Raw genomic sequence first — 21,173 nt, 5'->3', positions numbered from 1 at the left:
GGAATACATCCCGCCTCTAGCATAGCTGCCTGGGTCGCAGCTGCATGCGAATACATCCCGCCTCTGGCATTGCTACCTGGGTCACAGCTGCATGGGAATACATCCTGCCTCTAGCATAGCTGCCTGGGTCATAGCTGCATGGAAATACATCCTGCCTCTAGCATTGCTCCCTGTGTCGCAGCTGCATGGGAATAAATCCCACCTATAGCATCGCTGCCTGGGTCACAGCTGCATGGGAATACATCCCTCCTCTGGCATTGCTGCCTGGGTCACAGCTGCATGGGAATACATCCTGCCTCTAGCATAGCTGCCTGGGTCGCAGCTGCATGGAAATACATCCTGCCTCTAGCATTGCTACCTGGGTCGCAGCTGCATGGAAATACACCCTGCCTCTAGCATTGCTCCCTGGGTCACAGCTGCATGGGAATAAATCCTGCCTATAGCATCGCTGCCTGGGTCGCAGCTGCATGGGAATACATCCTGCCTCTAGCATTGCTGCCTGGGAATGCATCCTGCCTCTAGCATTGCTGCCTGGGTCACAGCTGCATGGGAATACATCCCCCCTCTAGCATCGCTGCCTGGGTCGCAGCTGCATGGGAATACATCCTGCCTCTAGCATTGCTGCCTGGGTCACAGCTGCATCCTGCCTCTAGCATTGCTGCATGGGTCGCAGCTGCATCCTGCCTCTCTCTAGCATTGCTGCCTGGGTCGCAGCTGTATGGGAATACATCCTGCCTCTAGCATCGCTGCCTGGGTCGCAGCTGCATGGAAATACATCCTGCCTCTAGCATTGCTGCCTGGGTCGCAGCTTTATGAGAATACATCCTGCCTCTAGCATTGTTGCCTGGGTCGCAGCTGCATTGAAATACATCCTGCCCATAGTATTGCTGCCTGGGTCGCAGCTGTATGGAAATACATCCCGTCTCTAGCATTGCTGCCCGGGTAGCAGCTGCATGGGAATACATCCTGCCTCTAGCATTGCTGCATGGGTCACACTGCATGGGAATGAATCCTGCCCCTAGCATTGCTGCCTGGGTCGCAGCGGCATGGGAATACATCCTGCCTCTAGTATTGCTGCCTGGGAGGCAGCTGCAGGGGAATACATCCTGCTCTAGCATTGCTGCCTGGGTTGAAGCTGCATGTGAATACATCCTGCCTCTAGCATTGCTGCCTGCATCTCAGCTGCATGGGAATACATCCTGCCTTTAGCATTGCTGCCTGGGTTGAAGCTGCATGGGAATACATCCTGCCTATTGCATTGCTACCTGGGTCGCAGCTACATGGGAATACATCCCGCCTCTAGCATTGCTGCCTGGGTCACAGCTGCATGGGAATACATCCCGCGGGAATACATCCCGCCTCTAGCATTGCTATCTGGGTCACAGCTGCATGGGAATACATCCTGCCTCTAGCATTGCTGCCTGGGTAACAGCTGCATGGGAATACATCCTGCCTCTAGCATTGTTGCCTGGGTCGCAGCTACATGGAAATACATCCTGCCTCTAGCATTGCTGCCTGGGTCGCAGCTGCATGGGAATACATCCTGCCTCTAGCATTGCTGCCCGGGTCGCAGCTGTATGGGAATACATCCTGCCTCTAGCATTGCTGCCTGGGTCTCAGCTGCATTGAAATACATCCTGCCTCTAGTATTGCTGCCTGGGTCGCAGCTGCATGGAAATACATCCCGCCTCTAGCATTGCTATCTGGGTTGCAGCTGCATGGAAATACATCCCGCCTCTAGCATTGCTGCCTGGGAGGCAGCTGCATGGGAATACATCCTGCCCCTAGCATTGCTGCCTGGATCGCAGCTGCAAGGGAATACATCCTGCCTTTAGCATTGCTGCCTGGGTTGAAGCTGCATGGGAATACATCCTGCCTCTAGCATTGCTACCTGGGTCGCAGCTGCATGGGAATACATCCCGTGGGAATACATCCCGCCTCTAGCATTGCTATCTGAGTCACAGCTGCATGGGAATACATCCTGCCTCTAGCATTGCTGCCTGGGTCATAGCTGCATGGGAACACATCCTGCCTCTAGCATTGCTGCCTGGGTCGCAGCTGCATGGAAATACATCCTGCCTCTAGCATTGCTGCCTGGGTCACAGCTGCATGGAAATACATCCTGCCTCTAGCATCGCTGCCTGGGTCACAGCTGCATTGGAATACATCCTGCCTCTAGCATCGCTGCCTGGGTCGCAGCTGCATGGGAATACATCCTGCCTCTAGCATCGCTGCTTGGGTCGCAGCTACATGGGAATACATCCTGCCTCTAGCATCGCTGCCTGGGTCGCAGCAGCATGGGAATATATCCTGCCTCTAGCATTGCTGCCTGGGTCGCAGCTTTATGGGAATACATCCTGCCTCTAGCATTGTTGCATGGGTCGCAGCTGCATTGAAATACATCCTGCCTCTAGTATTGCTGCCTGGGTCGCAGCTGTATGGAAATACATCCCGTCTCTAGCATTGCTGCCCGGGTAGGGGTAGCAGCTGCATGGGAATACATCCTGCCTCTAGCATTGCTGCATGGGTCACACTGCATGGGAATGAATCCTGCCCCTAGCATTGCTGCCTGGGTCGCAGCTGCATGGGAATACATCCTGCCTCTAGTATTGCTGCCTGGGAGGCAGCTGCAGGGGAATACATCCTGCTCTAGCATTACTGCATGGGTCACACTGCATGGGAATGAATCCTGCCCCTAGCATTGCTGCCTGGGTTGAAGCTGCATGTGAATTCATCCTGCCTCTAGCATTGCTGCCTGCATCTCAGCTGCATGGGAATACATCCTGCCTTTAGCATTGCTGCCTGGGTTGAAGCTGCATGGGAATACATCCTGCCTCTAGCATTGCTACCTGGGTCGCAGCTACATGGGAATACATCCCGCCTCTAGCATTGCTGTCTGGGTCACAGCTGCATGGGAATACATCCCGCCTCTAGCATCGCTGCCTGGGTCGCAGCTGCATGGAAATACATCCAGCCTGCCTCTAGCATTGCTGCCTGGGTCGCAGCTGCATTACAATACATCCTGCCTCTAGCATTGCTGCCTGGGTCGCAGCTGCATTGAAATACATCCTGCCTCTAGTATTGCTGCTTGGGTAGTAGCTGCATAGGAATACATCCTGCCTCTTGCATTGCTACCTGGATCGCAGCTGCATGGAAATACATCCTGCCTCTAGCATTGCTGCCTGGGTCGCAGCTGCATGGGAATACATCCTGCCTCTAGCATTGCTGCCCGGGTCGCAGCTGTATGGGAATACATCCTGCCTCTAGCATTGCTGCCTGGGTCCCAGCTGCATTGAAATACATCTTGCCTCTAGTATTGCTGCCTGGGTCGCAGCTGCATGGAAATACATCCAGCCTCTAGCATTGCTGCCTGGGTCTCAGCTTTATGGAAATACATCCCGCCTCTAGCATTGCTATCTGGGTCGCAGCTGCATGGAAATACATCCCGCCTCTAGCATTGCTGCCTGGGTCGCAGCTACATGGAAATACATCCTGCCTCTAGCATTGCTGCCTGGGTCGCAGCTACATGGAAATACATCCTGCCTCTAGCATTGCTGCCTGGGTCGCAGCTGCATGGGAATACATCCTGCCTCTAGCATTGCTGCCCGGGTCGCAGCTATATGGGAATACATCCTGCCTCTAGCATTGCTGCCTGGGTCTCAGCTGCATTGAAATACATCCTGCCTCTAGTATTGCTGCCTGGGTCGCAGCTGCATGGAAATACACCCCGCCTCTAGCATTGCTATCTGGGTCGCAGCTGCATGGAAATACATCCCGCCTCTAGCATTGCTGCCTGGGTCGCAGCTGCATGGGAATACATCCCGCCTCTGGCATTGCTGCCTGGGTCGCAGCTGCATGGAAATACATCCTGCCTCTGGCATTGCTGCCCGGGTCGCAGCTGCATGGGAATACATCCCGTGGGAATACATCCTGCCTCTAGCATTGCTATCTGGGTCACAGCTGCATGGGAATACATCCTGCCTCTAGCATTGCTGCCTGGGTAACAGCTGCATGGGAATACATCCTGCCTCTAGCATTGCTGCCAGGGTCGCAGCTGCATGGGAATACATCCTGCCTCTAGCATTGCTATCTGGGTCACAGCTGCATGGGAATACATCCTGCCTCTAGCATTGCTTCCTGGGTAACAGCTGCATGGGAATACATCCTGCCTCTAGCATTGCTGCCTGGGTCGCACCTGCATGGAAATACATCCTGCCTCTAGCATTGCTGCCTGGGTCGCAGCTGCATGGAAATACATCCTGCCTCTAGCACCGCAGCCTGGGTCGCAGCTGCATGGGAATACATCCTGCCTCTAGCATCGCTGCCTGGGTCGCAGCTGCATTGAAATACATCCTGCCTCTAGTATTGCTGCCTGGGTCGCAGCTGTATGTGAATACATCCTGCATCTAGCATTGCTGCATGGGTCGCAGCTGCATGGGAATACATCCTGCCCCTAGCATTGCTACCTGGGTCGCAGCTGCATGGGAATACATCCTGCCTCTAGTATTGCTGCCTGGGAGGCAGCTGCATGGGAATACATCCTGCCTCTATCATTGCTGCCTGGGTTGAAGCTGCATGGGAATACATCCTGCCCCTAGCATTGCTGCCTGGATCGCAGCTGCAAGGGAATACATCCTGCCTTTAGCATTGCTGCCTGGGTTGAAGCTGCATGGGAATACATCCTGCATCTAGCATTGCTACCTGGGTCGCAGCTGCATGGGAATACATCCCGCCTCTAGCATTGCTGCCTGGGTCACAGCTGCATGGGAATACATCCTGTCTCTAGCATCGCTGCCTGGGTCACAGCTGCATGGAAATGCCTCCTGCCTCTAGCAGTGTTGGCTTGGTCGCAGCTGTATGGAAATACATCCAGCCTGCCTCTAGCATTGCTGCCTGGGTCGCAGCTGTATGGGAATACATCCTGCCTCTAGCATTGCTGCCTGGGTCGCAGCTGCATTGAAATACATCCTGCCTCTAGTATTGCTGCCTGGGTCGCAGCTGCATGGGAATACATCCTGCCTCTAGCATTGCTGCCTGGGTCGCAGCTGTATGGGAATACATACTGCCTCTAGAATTGCTGCCTGGGTCACAGCTGCATTGAAATACATCCTGCCTCTAGTATTGCTACCTGGGTCGCAGCTGCATGGAAATACATCCCACCTCTAGCATTGCTGCCTGGGTCACAGCTCTATGGAAATACATCCCACCTCTAGCCTTGCTATCTGGGTCGCAGCTGCATGGAAATACATCCCGCCTCTACCATTGCTGCTTGTGTCTCAGCTGCATGGGAATACATCCCGCCTCTGGCATTGCTGCCTGGGTCGCAGCTGCATTGAAATACATCCTGCCTCTAGCATTGCTGCCTGGGTCTCAGCTGCATGTGAATACATCCCGCCTCTGGCATTGCTGCCTGGGTCGCAGCAGCATGGAAATACATCCTGCCTCTAGCATTGCTGCCCGGGTCGCCACTGCATGGGAACACATCCCGCGGGAATACATCCCGCCTCTAGCATTGCTATCTGGGTCACAGCTGCATGGGAATACATCCTGCCTCTAGCATTGCTGCCTGGGTCGCAGCTGCATGGAAATACATCCCACCTCTAGCATTGCTGCCTGGGTCTCAGCTGCATGGGAATACATCCCGCCTCTGGCATTGCTGCCTGGGTCGCAGCAGCATGGAAATACATCCTGCCTTTAGCATTGCTGCCCGGGTCACCACTGCATGGGAATACATCCCGCGGGAATACATCCCGCCTCTAGCATTGCTATCTGTGTCACAGCTGCATGGGAATACATCCTGCCTCTAGCATTACTGCCTGGGTCGCAGCTGCATGGAAATACATCCTGCCTCTAGCATCGCTGCCTGGGTCGCAGCTGCATGGGAATACATCCCGCCTCTAGCACTGCTGCCTGGGTCGCAGCTGCATGGAGGTACATCCCGCCTATGGCAGTGCTGCCTGGGTCGCAGCTGCATGGGAATACACCCTGCCTCTAGCATCGCTGCCTGGGTCGCAGCTGCATGGGAATACATCCTGCCTCTAGCATCAGTGGCTGGGTTGCAGCAGCATGGGAATACATCCTGCCTCTAGCATCGCTGCCTGGGTCGCAGAAGCATGGGAATACATCCTGCCTCTATCACTGCTGCCTGGGATGCAGCTGCCTGGGAATACATCCTGCCTCTAGCATTGCTGCCCGGGACGCAGCTGCTTGGGAATAAATCCTGCCTCTAGCACTGCTGCCTGGGTCGCAGCTGCATGGGAATACATCACGCCTCTAGCATTGCTGCCTGGGTCGCAGCTGCATGGGAATACATCCCGCCTCTAGCATAGCTGCCTGGGTCGCAGCTGCATGGGAATACATCCCGCCTCTGGCATTGCTGCCTGGGTCACAGCTGCATGGGAATACATCCTGCCTCTAGAATTGCTGCCTGGGTCGCAGCAGCATGGAAATACATCCTGCCTCTAGCATTGCTGCCTCGGTCGCAGCTGCATTGAAATACATCCTGCCTCTAGTATTGCTGCCCGCTTCGCAGCTGCATGGGAATACATCCTGCGGGAATACATCCCGCCTCTAGCATTGCTATCTGGGTCACAGCTGCATGGGAATACATCCTGCCTCTAGCATTGCTGCCTGGGTCGCAGCTGCATGGAAACACATCCTGCCTCTAGCATCGCTGCCTGGGTCGCAGCTGCATGGGAATACATCCCGCCTCTAGCACTGCTGCCTGGGTCGCAGCTGCATGGAAGTACAACCCGCCTATGGCAGTGCTGCCTGGGTCGCAGCTGCATGGGAATACACCCTGCCTCTAGCATCGCTGTCTGGGTCGCAGCTGCATGGGAATACATCCTGCCTCTAGTATTGCTGCCTGGGTCGCAGCTGCATGGGAATACATCCTGCTTCTAGCATCGCTGCCTGGGTTGCAGCAGCATGGGAATACAAACTGCCTCTAGCATCGCTGCCTGGGTCGCAGAAGCATGGGAATACATCCTGCCTCTATCACTGCTGCATGGGATGCAGCTGGCTGGGAATACATCCTGCCTCTAGCATTGCTGCCCGGGACGCAGCTGCTTGGGAATAAATCCTGCCTCTAGCACTGCTACTCACGTCGCAGCTGCATGGGAATACATCCTGCCTCTAGCATAGCTGCCTGGGTCGCAGCTGCATGGGAATACATCCCGCCTCTGGCATTGCTGCCTGGGTCACAGCTGCATGGGAATACATCCTGCCTCTAGCATAGCTGCCTGGGTCGCAGCTGCATGGAAATACATCCTGCCTCTAGCATTGCTCCCTGGGTCGCAGCTGCATGGGAATACATCCCGCCTCTGGCATTGCTGCCTGGGTCACAGCTGCATGGGAATACATCCTGCCTCTAGCATAGCTGCCTGGGTCGCAGTTGCATGGGAATACATCCCGCCTCTGGCATTGCTGCCTGGGTCACAGCTGCATGGGAATACATCCTGCCTCTAGCATAGCTGCCTGGGTCGCAGCTGCATGGCAATACATCCTGCAGGAATACATCCCGCCTCTAGCATTGCTATCTGGGTCACAGCTGCATGGGAATACATCCTGCCTCTAGCATTGCTGCTTGGGTCGCAGCTGCATGGAAATACATCCTGCCTCTAGCATTGCTGCCAGGGTCGCAGCTGCATGGGAATACATCCCGCCTCTAGCACTGCTGCCTGGGTCGCAGCTGCATGGAAGTACAACCCACCTATGGCAGTGTTGCCTGGGTCGCAGCTGCATGGGAATACACCCTGCCTCTAGCATCGCTGCCTGGTTCGCAGCTGCATGGGAATACATCCTGCCTCTAGTATTGCTGCCTGGGTCGCAGCTGCATGGGAATACATCCTGCCTCTAGCATCGCTGCCTGGGTTGCAGCAGCATGGGAATACATCCTGCCTCTAGCATCGCTGCCTGGGTCGCAGAAGCATGGGAATACATCCTGCCTTTATCACTGCTGCCTGGGATGCAGCTGCCTGGGAATACATCCTGCCTCTAGCAATGCTGCCCGGGACGCAGCTGCTTGGGAATAAATCCTGCCTCTAGCACTGCTGCCCGGGTCGCAGCTGCATGGGAATACATCCCGCCTCTAGCATAGCTGCCTGGGTCGCAGCTGCATGCGAATACATCCCACCTCTGGCATTGCTACCTGGGTCACAGCTGCATGGGAATACATCCTGCCTCTAGCATAGCTGCCTGGGTCATAGCTGCATGGAAATACATCCTGCCTCTAGCATTGCTCCCTGTGTCGCAGCTGCATGGGAATAAATCCTACCTATAGCATTGCTGCCTGGGTCACAGCTGCATGGGAATACATCCCTCCTCTGGCATTGCTGCCTGGGTCACAGCTGCATGGGAATACATCCTGCCTCTAGCATAGCTGCCTGGGTCGCAGCTGCATGGAAATACATCCTGCCTCTAGCATTGCTACCTGGGTCGCAGCTGCATGGAAATACACCCTGCCTCTAGCATTGCTCCCTGGGTCACAGCTGCATGGGAATAAATCCCGCCTATAGCATCGCTGCCTGGGTCGCAGCTGCATGGGAATACATCCTGCCTCTAGCATTGCTGCCTGGGAATGCATCCTGCCTCTAGCATTGCTGCCTGGGTCACAGCTGCATGGGAATACATCCCCCCTCTAGCATCGCTGCCTGGGTCGCAGCTGCATGGGAATACATCCTGCCTCTAGCATTGCTGCCTGGGTCACAGCTGCATCCTGCCTCTAGCATTGCTGCATGGGTCGCAGCTGCATCCTGCCTCTCTCTAGCATTGCTGCCTGGGTCGCAGCTGTATGGGAATACATCCTGCCTCTAGCATCGCTGCCTGGGTCGCAGCTGCATGGAAATACATCCTGCCTCTAGCATTGCTGCCTGGGTCGCAGCTTTATGGGAATACATCCTGCCTCTAGCATTGTTGCCTGGGTCGCAGCTGCATTGAAATACATCCTGCCCATAGTATTGCTGCCTGGGTCGCAGCTGTATGGAAATACATCCCGTCTCTAGCATTGCTGCCCGGGTAGCAGCTGCATGGGAATACATCCTGCCTCTAGCATTGCTGCATGGGTCACACTGCATGGGAATGAATCCTGCCCCTAGCATTGCTGCCTGGGTCGCAGCGGCATGGGAATACATCCTGCCTCTAGTATTGCTGCCTGGGAGGCAGCTGCAGGGGAATACATCCTGCTCTAGCATTGCTGCCTGGGTTGAAGCTGCATGTGAATACATCCTGCCTCTAGCATTGCTGCCTGCATCTCAGCTGCATGGGAATACATCCTGCCTTTAGCATTGCTGCCTGGGTTGAAGCTGCATGGGAATACATCATGCCTCTAGCATTGCTACCTGGGTCGCAGCTACATGGGAATACATCCCGCCTCTAGCATTGCTGCCTGGGTCACAGCTGCATGGGAATACATCCCGCCGGAATACATCCCGCCTCTAGCATTGCTATCTGGGTCACAGCTGCATGGGAATACATCCTGCCTCTAGCATTGCTGCCTGGGTAACAGCTGCATGGGAATACATCCTGCCTCTAGCATTGTTGCCTGGGTCGCAGCTACATGGAAATACATCCTGCCTCTAGCATTGCTGCCTGGGTCGCAGCTGCATGGGAATACATCCTGCCTCTAGCATTGCTGCCCGGGTCACAGCTGTATGGGAATACATCCTGCCTCTAGCATTGCTGCCTGGGTCTCAGCTGCATTGAAATACATCCTGCCTCTAGTATTGCTGCCTGGGTCGCAGCTGCATGGAAATACATCCCGCCTCTAGCATTGCTATCTGGGTTGCAGCTGCATGGAAATACATCCCGCCTCTAGCATTGCTGCTGGGAGGCAGCTGCATGGGAATACATCCTGCCCCTAGCATTGCTGCCTGGATCGCAGCTGCAAGGGAATACATCCTGCCTTTAGCATTGCTGCCTGGGTTGCAGCTGCATGGGAATACATCCTGCCTCTAGCATTGCTACCTGGGTCGCAGCTGCATGGGAATACATCCCGTGGGAATACATCCCGCCTCTAGCATTGCTATCTGGGTCACAGCTGCATGGGAATACATCCTGCCTCTAGCATTGCTGCCTGGGTCATAGCTGCATGGGAACACATCCTGCCTCTAGCATTGCTGCCTGGGTCGCAGCTGCATGGAAATACATCCTGCCTCTAGCATTGCTGCCTGGGTCACAGCTGCATGGAAATACATCCTGCCTCTAGCATCGCTGCCTGGGTCACAGCTGCATTGGAATACATCCTGCCTCTAGCATCGCTGCCTGGGTCACAGCTGCATGGGAATACATCCTGCCTCTAGCATCGCTGCCTGGGTCGCAGCTACATGGGAATACATCCTGCCTCTAGCATCGCTGCCTGGGTCGCAGCAGCATGGGAATATATCCTGCCTCTAGCATTGCTGCCTGGGTCGCAGCTTTATGGGAATACATCCTGCCTCTAGCATTGTTGCCTGGGTCGCAGCTGCATTGAAATACATCCTGCCTCTAGTATTGCTGCCTGGGTCGCAGCTGTATGGAAATACATCCCGTCTCTAGCATTGCTGCCCGGGTAGGGGTAGCAGCTGCATGGGAATACATCCTGCCTCTAGCATTGCTGCATGGGTCACACTGCATGGGAATGAATCCTGCCCCTAGCATTGCTGCCTGGGTCGCAGCTGCATGGGAATACATCCTGCCTCTAGTATTGCTGCCTGGGAGGCAGCTGCAGGGGAATACATCCTGCTCTAGCATTGCTGCCTGGGTTGAAGCTGCATGTGAATACATCCTGCCTCTAGCATTGCTGCCTGCATCTCAGCTGCATGGAAATACATCCTGCCTCTAGCATTGCTGCCTGGGTCGCAGCTTTATGGGAATACATCCTGCCTCTAGCATTGTTGCCTGGGTCGCAGCTGCATTGAAATACATCCTGCCCATAGTATTGCTGCCTGGGTCGCAGCTGTATGGAAATACATCCCGTCTCTAGCATTGCTGCCCGGGTAGCAGCTGCATGGGAATACATCCTGCCTCTAGCATTGCTGCATGGGTCACACTGCATGGGAATGAATCCTGCCCCTAGCATTGCTGCCTGGGTCGCAGCGGCATGGGAATACATCCTGCCTCTAGTATTGCTGCCTGGGAGGCAGCTGCAGGGGAATACATCCTGCTCTAGCATTGCTGCCTGGGTTGAAGCTGCATGTGAATACATCCTGCCTCTAGCATTGCTGCCTGCATCTCAGCTGCATGGGAATACATCCTGCCTTTAGCATTGCTGCCTGGGTTGAAGCTGCATGGGAATACATCCTGCCTCTAGCATTGCTACCTGGGTCGCAGCTACATGGGAATACATCCCGCCTCTAGCATTGCTGCCTGGGTCACAGCTGCATGGGAATACATCCCGCCGGAATACATCCCGCCTCTAGCATTGCTATCTGGGTCACAGCTGCATGGGAATACATCCTGCCTCTAGCATTGCTGCCTGGGTAACAGCTGCATGGGAATACATCCTGCCTCTAGCATTGTTGCCTGGGTCGCAGCTACATGGAAATACATCCTGCCTCTAGCATTGCTGCCTGGGTCGCAGCTGCATGGGAATACATCCTGCCTCTAGCATTGCTGCCCGGGTCACAGCTGTATGGGAATACATCCTGCCTCTAGCATTGCTGCCTGGGTCTCAGCTGCATTGAAATACATCCTGCCTCTAGTATTGCTGCCTGGGTCGCAGCTGCATGGAAATACATCCCGCCTCTAGCATTGCTATCTGGGTTGCAGCTGCATGGAAATACATCCCGCCTCTAGCATTGCTGCTGGGAGGCAGCTGCATGGGAATACATCCTGCCCCTAGCATTGCTGCCTGGATCGCAGCTGCAAGGGAATACATCCTGCCTTTAGCATTGCTGCCTGGGTTGAAGCTGCATGGGAATACATCCTGCCTCTAGCATTGCTACCTGGGTCGCAGCTGCATGGGAATACATCCCGTGGGAATACATCCCGCCTCTAGCATTGCTATCTGGGTCACAGCTGCATGGGAATACATCCTGCCTCTAGCATTGCTGCCTGGGTCATAGCTGCATGGGAACACATCCTGCCTCTAGCATTGCTGCCTGGGTCGCAGCTGCATGGAAATACATCCTGCCTCTAGCATTGCTGCCTGGGTCACAGCTGCATGGAAATACATCCTGCCTCTAGCATCGCTGCCTGGGTCACAGCTGCATTGGAATACATCCTGCCTCTAGCATCGCTGCCTGGGTCACAGCTGCATGGGAATACATCCTGCCTCTAGCATCGCTGCCTGGGTCGCAGCTACATGGGAATACATCCTGCCTCTAGCATCGCTGCCTGGGTCGCAGCAGCATGGGAATATATCCTGCCTCTAGCATTGCTGCCTGGGTCGCAGCTTTATGGGAATACATCCTGCCTCTAGCATTGTTGCCTGGGTCGCAGCTGCATTGAAATACATCCTGCCTCTAGTATTGCTGCCTGGGTCGCAGCTGTATGGAAATACATCCCGTCTCTAGCATTGCTGCCCGGGTAGGGGTAGCAGCTGCATGGGAATACATCCTGCCTCTAGCATTGCTGCATGGGTCACACTGCATGGGAATGAATCCTGCCCCTAGCATTGCTGCCTGGGTCGCAGCTGCATGGGAATACATCCTGCCTCTAGTATTGCTGCCTGGGAGGCAGCTGCAGGGGAATACATCCTGCTCTAGCATTGCTGCCTGGGTTGAAGCTGCATGTGAATACATCCTGCCTCTAGCATTGCTGCCTGCATCTCAGCTGCATGGGAATACATCCTGCCTTTAGCATTGCTGCCTGGGTTGAAGCTGCATGGGAATACATCCTGCCTCTAGCATTGCTACCTAGGTCGCAGCTACATGGGAATACATCCCGCCTCTAGCATTGCTGCCTGGGTCACAGCTGCATGGGAATACATCCCGCCTCTAGCATCGCTGCCTGGGTCGCAGCTGCATGGAAATACATCCAGCCTGCCTCTAGCATTACTGCCTGGGTCGCAGCTGCATTACAATACATCCTGCCTCTAGCATTGCTGCCTGGGTCGCAGCTGCATTGAAATACATCCTGCCTCTAGTATTGCTGCTTGGGTAGCAGCTGCATGGGAATACATCCTGCCTCTTGCATTGCTACCTGGATCGCAGCTGCATGGAAATACATCCTGCCTCTAGCATTGCTGCCTGGGTCGCAGCTGCATGGGAATACATCCTGCCTCTAGCATTGCTGCCTGGGTCGCAGCTTTATGGGAATACATCCTGCCTCTAGCATTGTTGCCTGGGTCGCAGCTGCATTGAAATACATCCTGCCTCTAGTATTGCTGCCTGGGTCGCAGCTGCATGGAAATACATCCCGCCTCTAGCATTGCTATCTGGGTTGCAGCTGCATGGAAATACATCCCGCCTCTAGCATTGCTGCTGGGAGGCAGCTGCATGGGAATACATCCTGCCCCTAGCATTGCTGCCTGGATCGCAGCTGCAAGGGAATACATCCTGCCTTTAGCATTGCTGCCTGGGTTGAAGCTGCATGGGAATACATCCTGCCTCTAGCATTGCTACCTGGGTCGCAGCTGCATGGGAATACATCCCGTGGGAATACATCCCGCCTCTAGCATTGCTATCTGGGTCACAGCTGCATGGGAATACATCCTGCCTCTAGCATTGCTGCCTGGGTCATAGCTGCATGGGAACACATCCTGCCTCTAGCATTGCTGCCTGGGTCGCAGCTGCATGGAAATACATCCTGCCTCTAGCATTGCTGCCTGGGTCACAGCTGCATGGAAATACATCCTGCCTCTAGCATCGCTGCCTGGGTCACAGCTGCATTGGAATACATCCTGCCTCTAGCATCGCTGCCTGGGTCACAGCTGCATGGGAATACATCCTGCCTCTAGCATCGCTGCCTGGGTCGCAGCTACATGGGAATACATCCTGCCTCTAGCATCGCTGCCTGGGTCGCAGCAGCATGGGAATATATCCTGCCTCTAGCATTGCTGCCTGGGTCGCAGCTTTATGGGAATACATCCTGCCTCTAGCATTGTTGCCTGGGTCGCAGCTGCATTGAAATACATCCTGCCTCTAGTATTGCTGCCTGGGTCGCAGCTGTATGGAAATACATCCCGTCTCTAGCATTGCTGCCCGGGTAGGGGTAGCAGCTGCATGGGAATACATCCTGCCTCTAGCATTGCTGCATGGGTCACACTGCATGGGAATGAATCCTGCCCCTAGCATTGCTGCCTGGGTCGCAGCTGCATGGGAATACATCCTGCCTCTAGTATTGCTGCCTGGGAGGCAGCTGCAGGGGAATACATCCTGCTCTAGCATTGCTGCCTGGGTTGAAGCTGCATGTGAATACATCCTGCCTCTAGCATTGCTGCCTGCATCTCAGCTGCATGGAAATACATCCTGCCTCTAGCATTGCTGCCTGGGTCGCAGCTTTATGGGAATACATCCTGCCTCTAGCATTGTTGCCTGGGTCGCAGCTGCATTGAAATACATCCTGCCCATAGTATTGCTGCCTGGGTCGCAGCTGTATGGAAATACATCCCGTCTCTAGCATTGCTGCCCGGGTAGCAGCTGCATGGGAATACATCCTGCCTCTAGCATTGCTGCATGGGTCACACTGCATGGGAATGAATCCTGCCCCTAGCATTGCTGCCTGGGTCGCAGCGGCATGGGAATACATCCTGCCTCTAGTATTGCTGCCTGGGAGGCAGCTGCAGGGGAATACATCCTGCTCTAGCATTGCTGCCTGGGTTGAAGCTGCATGTGAATACATCCTGCCTCTAGCATTGCTGCCTGCATCTCAGCTGCATGGGAATACATCCTGCCTTTAGCATTGCTGCCTGGGTTGAAGCTGCATGGGAATACATCCTGCCTCTAGCATTGCTACCTGGGTCGCAGCTACATGGGAATACATCCCGCCTCTAGCATTGCTGCCTGGGTCACAGCTGCATGGGAATACATCCCGCCGGAATACATCCCGCCTCTAGCATTGCTATCTGGGTCACAGCTGCATGGGAATACATCCTGCCTCTAGCATTGCTGCCTGGGTAAGAGCTGCATGGGAATACATCCTGCCTCTAGCATTGTTGCCTGGGTCGCAGCTACATGGAAATACATCCTGCCTCTAGCATTGCTGCCTGGGTCGCAGCTGCATGGGAATACATCCTGCCTCTAGCATTGCTGCCCGGGTCACAGCTGTATGGGAATACATCCTGCCTCTAGCATTGCTGCCTGGGTCTCAGCTGCATTGAAATACATCCTGCCTCTAGTATTGCTGCCTGGGTCGCAGCTGCATGGAAATACATCCCGCCTCTAGCATTGCTATCTGGGTTGCAGCTGCATGGAAATACATCCCGCCTCTAGCATTGCTGCTGGGAGGCAGCTGCATGGGAATACATCCTGCCCCTAGCATTGCTGCCTGGATCGCAGCTGCAAGGGAATACATCCTGCCTTTAGCATTGCTGCCTGGGTTGAAGCTGCATGGGAATACATCCTGCCTCTAGCATTGCTACCTGGGTCGCAGCTGCATGGGAATACATCCCGTGGGGATACATCCCGCCTCTAGCATTGCTATCTGGGTCACAGCTGCATGGGAATACATCCTGCCTCTAGCATTGCTGCCTGGGTCATAGCTGCATGGGAACACATCCTGCCTCTAGCATTGCTGCCTGGGTCGCAGCTGCATGGAAATACATCCTGCCTCTAGCATTGCTGCCTGGGTCACAGCTGCATGGAAATACATCCTGCCTCTAGCATCGCTGCCTGGGTCACAGCTGCATTGGAATACATCCTGCCTCTAGCATCGCTGCCTGGGTCACAGCTGCATGGGAATACATCCTGCCTCTAGCATCGCTGCCTGGGTCGCAGCTACATGGGAATACATCCTGCCTCTAGCATCGCTGCCTGGGTCGCAGCAGCATGGGAATATATCCTGCCTCTAGCATTGTTGCCTGGGTCGCAGCTTTATGGGAATACATCCTGCCTCTAGTATTGCTGCCTGGGTCGCAGCTGTATGGAAATACATCCCGTCTCTAGCATTGCTGCCCGGGTAGGGGTAGCAGCTGCATGGGAATACATCCTGCCTCTAGCATTGCTGCATGGGTCACACTGCATGGGAATGAATCCTGCCCCTAGCATTGCTGCCTGGGTCGCAGCTGCATGGGAATACATCCTGCCTCTAGTATTGCTGCCTGGGAGGCAGCTGCAGGGGAATACATCCTGCTCTAGCATTGCTGCCTGGGTTTAAGCTGCATGTGAATACATCCTGCCTCTAGCATTGCTGCCTGCATCTCAGCTGCATGGGAATACATCCTGCCTTTAGCATTGCTGCCTGGGTTGAAGCTGCATGGGAATACATCCTGCCTCTAGCATTGCTACCTGGGTCGCAGCTACATGGGAATACATCCCGCCTCTAGCATTGCTGCCTGGGTCACAGCTGCATGGGAATACATCCCGCCTCTAGCATCGCTGCCTGGGTCGCAGCTGCATGGAAATACATCCAGCCTGCCTCTAGCATTACTGCCTGGGTCGCAGCTGCATTACAATACATCCTGCCTCTAGCATTGCTGCCTGGGTCGCAGCTGCATTGAAATACATCCTGCCTCTAGTATTGCTGCTTGGGTAGCAGCTGCATGGGAATACATCCTGCCTCTTGCATTGCTACCTGGATCGCAGCTGCATGGAAATACATCCTGCCTCTAGCATTGCTGCCTGGGTCGCAGCTGCATGGGAATACATCCTGCCTCTAGCATTGCTGCCTGGGTCGCAGCTTTATGGGAATACATCCTGCCTCTAGCATTGTTGCCTGGGTCGCAGCTGCATTGAAATACATCCTGCCTCTAGTATTGCTGCCTGGGTCGCAGCTGTATGGAAATACATCCCGTCTCTAGCATTGCTGCCCGGGTAGGGGTAGCAGCTGCATGGGAATACATCCTGCCTCTAGCATTGCTGCATGGGTCACACTGCATGGGAATGAATCCTGCCCCTAGCATTGCTGCCTGGGTCGCAGCTGCATGGGAATACATCCTGCCTCTAGTATTGCTGCCTGGGAGGCAGCTGCAGGGGAATACATCCTGCTCTAGCATTGCTGCCTGGGTTGAAGCTGCATGTGAATACATCCTGCCTCTAGCATTGCTGCCTGCATCTCAGCTGCATGGGAATACATCCTGCCTTTAGCATTGCTGCCTGGGTTGAAGCTGCATGGGAATACATCCTGCCTCTAGCATTGCTACCTGGGTCGCAGCTACATGGGAATACATCCCGCCTCTAGCATTGCTGCCTGGGTCACAGCTGCATGGGAATACATCCCGCCTCTAGCATCGCTGCCTGGGTCGCAGCTGCATGGAAATACATCCAGCCTGCCTCTAGCATTACTGCCTGGGTCGCAGCTGCATTACAATACATCCTGCCTCTAGCATTGCTGCCTGGGTCGCAGCTGCATTGAAATACATCCTGCCTCTAGTATTGCTGCTTGGGTAGCAGCTGCATGGGAATACATCCTGCCTCTTGCATTGCTACCTGGATCGCAGCTGCATGGAAATACATCCTGCCTCTAGCATTGCTGCCTGGGTCGCAGCTGCATGGGAATACATCCTGCCTCTAGCATTGCTGCCCGGGTCGCAGCTGTATGGGAATACATCCTGCCTCTAGCATTGCTGCCTGGGTCCCAGCTGCATTGAAATACATCCTGCCTCGAGTATTGCTGCCTGGGTCGCAGCTGCATGGAAATACATCCAGCCTCTAGCATTGCTGCCTAGGTCTCAGCTCTATGGAAATACATCCCGCCTCTAGCATTGCTATCTGGGTCGCAGCTGCATGGAAATACATCCCGCCTCTAGCATTGCTGCCTGGGTCGCAGCTACATGGAAATACATCCTGCCTCTAGCATTGCTGCCTGGGTCGCAGCTGCATGGGAATACATCCTGCCTCTAGCATTGCTGCCCGGGTCGCAGCTATATGGGAATACATCCTGCCTCTAGCATTGCTGCCTGGGTCTCAGCTGCATTGAAATACATCCTGCCTCTAGTATTGCTGCCTGGGTCACAGCTGCATGGAAATACACCCCGCCTCTAGCATTGCTATCTGGGTCGTAGCTGCATGGAAATACATCCCGCCTCTAGCATTGCTGCCTGGGTCGCAGCTGCATGGGAATACATCCCGCCTCTGGCATTGCTGCCTGGGTCGCAGCTGCATGGAAATACATCCTGCCTCTGGCATTGCTGCCCGGGTCGCAGCTGCATGGGAATACATCCCGTGGGAATACATCCTGCCTCTAGCATTGCTATCTGGGTCACAGCTGCATGGGAATACATCCTGCCTCTAGCATCGCTGCCTGGGTAACAGCTGCATGGGAATACATCCTGCCTCTAGCATTGCTTCCAGGGTCGCAGCTGCATGGGAATACATCCTGCCTCTAGCATTGCTATCTGGGTCACAGCTGCATGGGAATACATCCTGCCTCTAGCATTGCTGCCTGGGTAACAGCTGCATGGGAATACATCCTGCCTCTAGCATTGCTGCCTGGGTCGCATCTGCATGGAAATACATCCTGCCTCTAGCATTGCTGCCTGGGTCGCAGCTGCATGGAAATACATCCTGCCTCTAGCATCACTGCCTGGGTCACAGCTACATGGGAATACATCCTGCCTCTAGCATCGCAGCCTGGGTCGCAGCTGCATGGGAATACATCCTGCCTCTAGCATCGCTGCCTGGGTCGCAGCTGCATTGAAATACATCCTGCCGCTAGTATTGCTGCCTGGGTCGCAGCTGTATGGGAATACATCCTGCATCTAGCATTGCTGCATGGGTCGCAGCTGCATGGGAATAAATCCTGCCCCTAGCATTGCTACCTGGGTCGCAGCTGCATGGGAATACATCCTGCCTCTAGTATTGCTGCCTGGGAGGCAGCTGCATGGGAATACATCCTGCCTCTATCATTGCTGCCTGGGTTGAAGCTGCATGGGAATACATCCTGCCCCTAGCATTGCTGCCTGGATCGCAGCTGCAAGGGAATACATCCTGCCTTTAGCATTGCTGCCTGGGTTGAAGCTGCATGGGAATACATCCTGCCTCTAGCATTGCTACCTGGGTCGCAGCTGCATGGGAATACATCCCGCCTCTAGCATTGCTGCCTGGGTCACAGCTGCATGGGAATACATCCCGTCTCTAGCATCGCTGCCTGGGTCACAGCTGCATGGAAATACATCCCACCTCTAGCATTGCTGCCTGGGTCACAGCTCTATGGAAATACATCCCACCTCTAGCCTTGCTATCTGGGTCGCAGCTGCATGGAAATACATCCCGCCTCTACCATTGCTGCTTGGGTCTCAGCTGCATGGGAATACATCCCGCCTCTGGCATTGCTGCCTGGGTCGCAGCAGCATGGAAATACAGCCTGCCTCTAGCATTGCTGCCTGGGTCGCAGCTGCATTGAAATACATCCTGCCTCTAGCATTGCTGCCTGGGTCTCAGCTGCATGGGAATACATCCCGCCTCTGGCATTGCTGCCTGGGTCGCAGCAGCATGGAAATACATCCTGCCTCTAGCATTGCTGCCCGGGTCGCCACTGCATGGGAATACATCCCGCGGGAACACATCCCGCCTCTAGCATTGCTATCTGGGTCACAGCTGCATGGGAATACATCCTGCCTCTAGCATTGCTGCCTGGGTCGCAGCTGCATGGAAATACATCCCGCCTCTAGCATTGCTGCCTGGGTCTCAGCTGCATGGGAATACATCCCGCCTCTGGCATTGCTGCCTGGGTCACAGCAGCATGGAAATACATCCTGCCTTTAGCATTGCTGCCCGGGTCGCCACTGCATGGGAATACATCCCGCGGGAATACATCCCGCCTCTAGCATTGCTATCTGTGTCACAGCTGCATGGGAATACATCCTGCCTCTAGCATCGCTGCCTGGGATGCAGCTGCATGGGAATACATCCCGCCTCTAGCAATGATGCCCGGGACGCAGCTGCTTGGGAATAAATCCTGCCTCTAGCACTGCTGCCTGGGTCGCAGCTGCATGGGAATACATCCCGCCTCTAGCATAGCTGCCTGGGTCGCAGCTGCATGGGAATACATCCGCCTCTTGCATTGCTGCCTGGGTCACAGCTGCATGGGAATACATCCTGCCTCTAGCATTGCTACCTGGCTCGCAGCAGCATGGAAATACATCCTGCCTCTAGCATTGCTTTCTCGGTCGCAGCTGCATTGAAATACATCCTGCCTCTAGTATTGCTGCCCGGGTCGCAGCTGCATGGCAATACATCCTGCAGGAATACATCCCGCCTCTAGCATTGCTATCTGGGTCACAGCTGCATGGGAATACATCCTGCCTCTAGCATTGCTGCTTGGGTCGCAGCTGCATGGAAATACATCCTGCCTCTAGCATCGCTGCCTGGGTCGCAGCTGCATGGGAATACATCCCGCCTCTAGCACTGCTGCCTGGGTCGCAGCTGCATGGAAGTACAACCCGCCTATGGCAGTGTTGCCTGGGTCGCAGCTGCATGGGAATACACCCTGCCTCTAGCATCGCTACCTGGTTCGCAGCTGCATGGGAATACATCCTGCCTCTAGTATTGCTGCCTGGGTCGCAGCTGCATGGGAATACATCCTGCCTCTAGCATCGCTGCCTGGGTTGCAGCAGCATGGGAATACATCCTGCCTCTAGCATCGCTGCCTGGGTCGCAGAAGCATGGGAATACATCCTGCCTTTATCACTGCTGCCTGGGATGCAGCTGCCTGGGAATACATCCTGCCTCTAGCAATGCTGCCCGGGACGCAGCTGCTTGGGAATAAATCCTGCCTCTAGCATTGCTGCCCGGGTCGCAGCTGCATGGGAATACATCCCGCCTCTAGCATAGCTGCCTGGGTCGCAGCTGCATGCAAATACATCCCGCCTCTGGCATTGCTACCTGGGTCACAGCTGCATGGGAATACATCCTGCCTCTAGCATAGCTGCCTGGGTCATAGCTGCATGGAAATACATCCTGCCTCTAGCATTGCTCCCTGTGTCGCAGCTGCATGGGAATAAATCCCACCTATAGCATCGCTGCCTGGGTCACAGCTGCATGGGAATACATCCCTCCTCTGGCATTGCTGCCTGGGTCACAGCTGCATGGGAATACATCCTGCCTCTAGCATAGCTGCCTGGGTCGCAGCTGCATGGAAATACATCCTGCCTCTAG

This window comes from Ambystoma mexicanum, chromosome 13 (assembly GCF_040938575.1).
Source record: "Ambystoma mexicanum isolate Mex_15411 chromosome 13, UKY_AmexF1_1, whole genome shotgun sequence".
NCBI classification, from domain to species: Eukaryota; Metazoa; Chordata; class Amphibia; order Caudata; family Ambystomatidae; genus Ambystoma; species Ambystoma mexicanum.
This window is presented reverse-complemented; position numbering follows the sequence as displayed.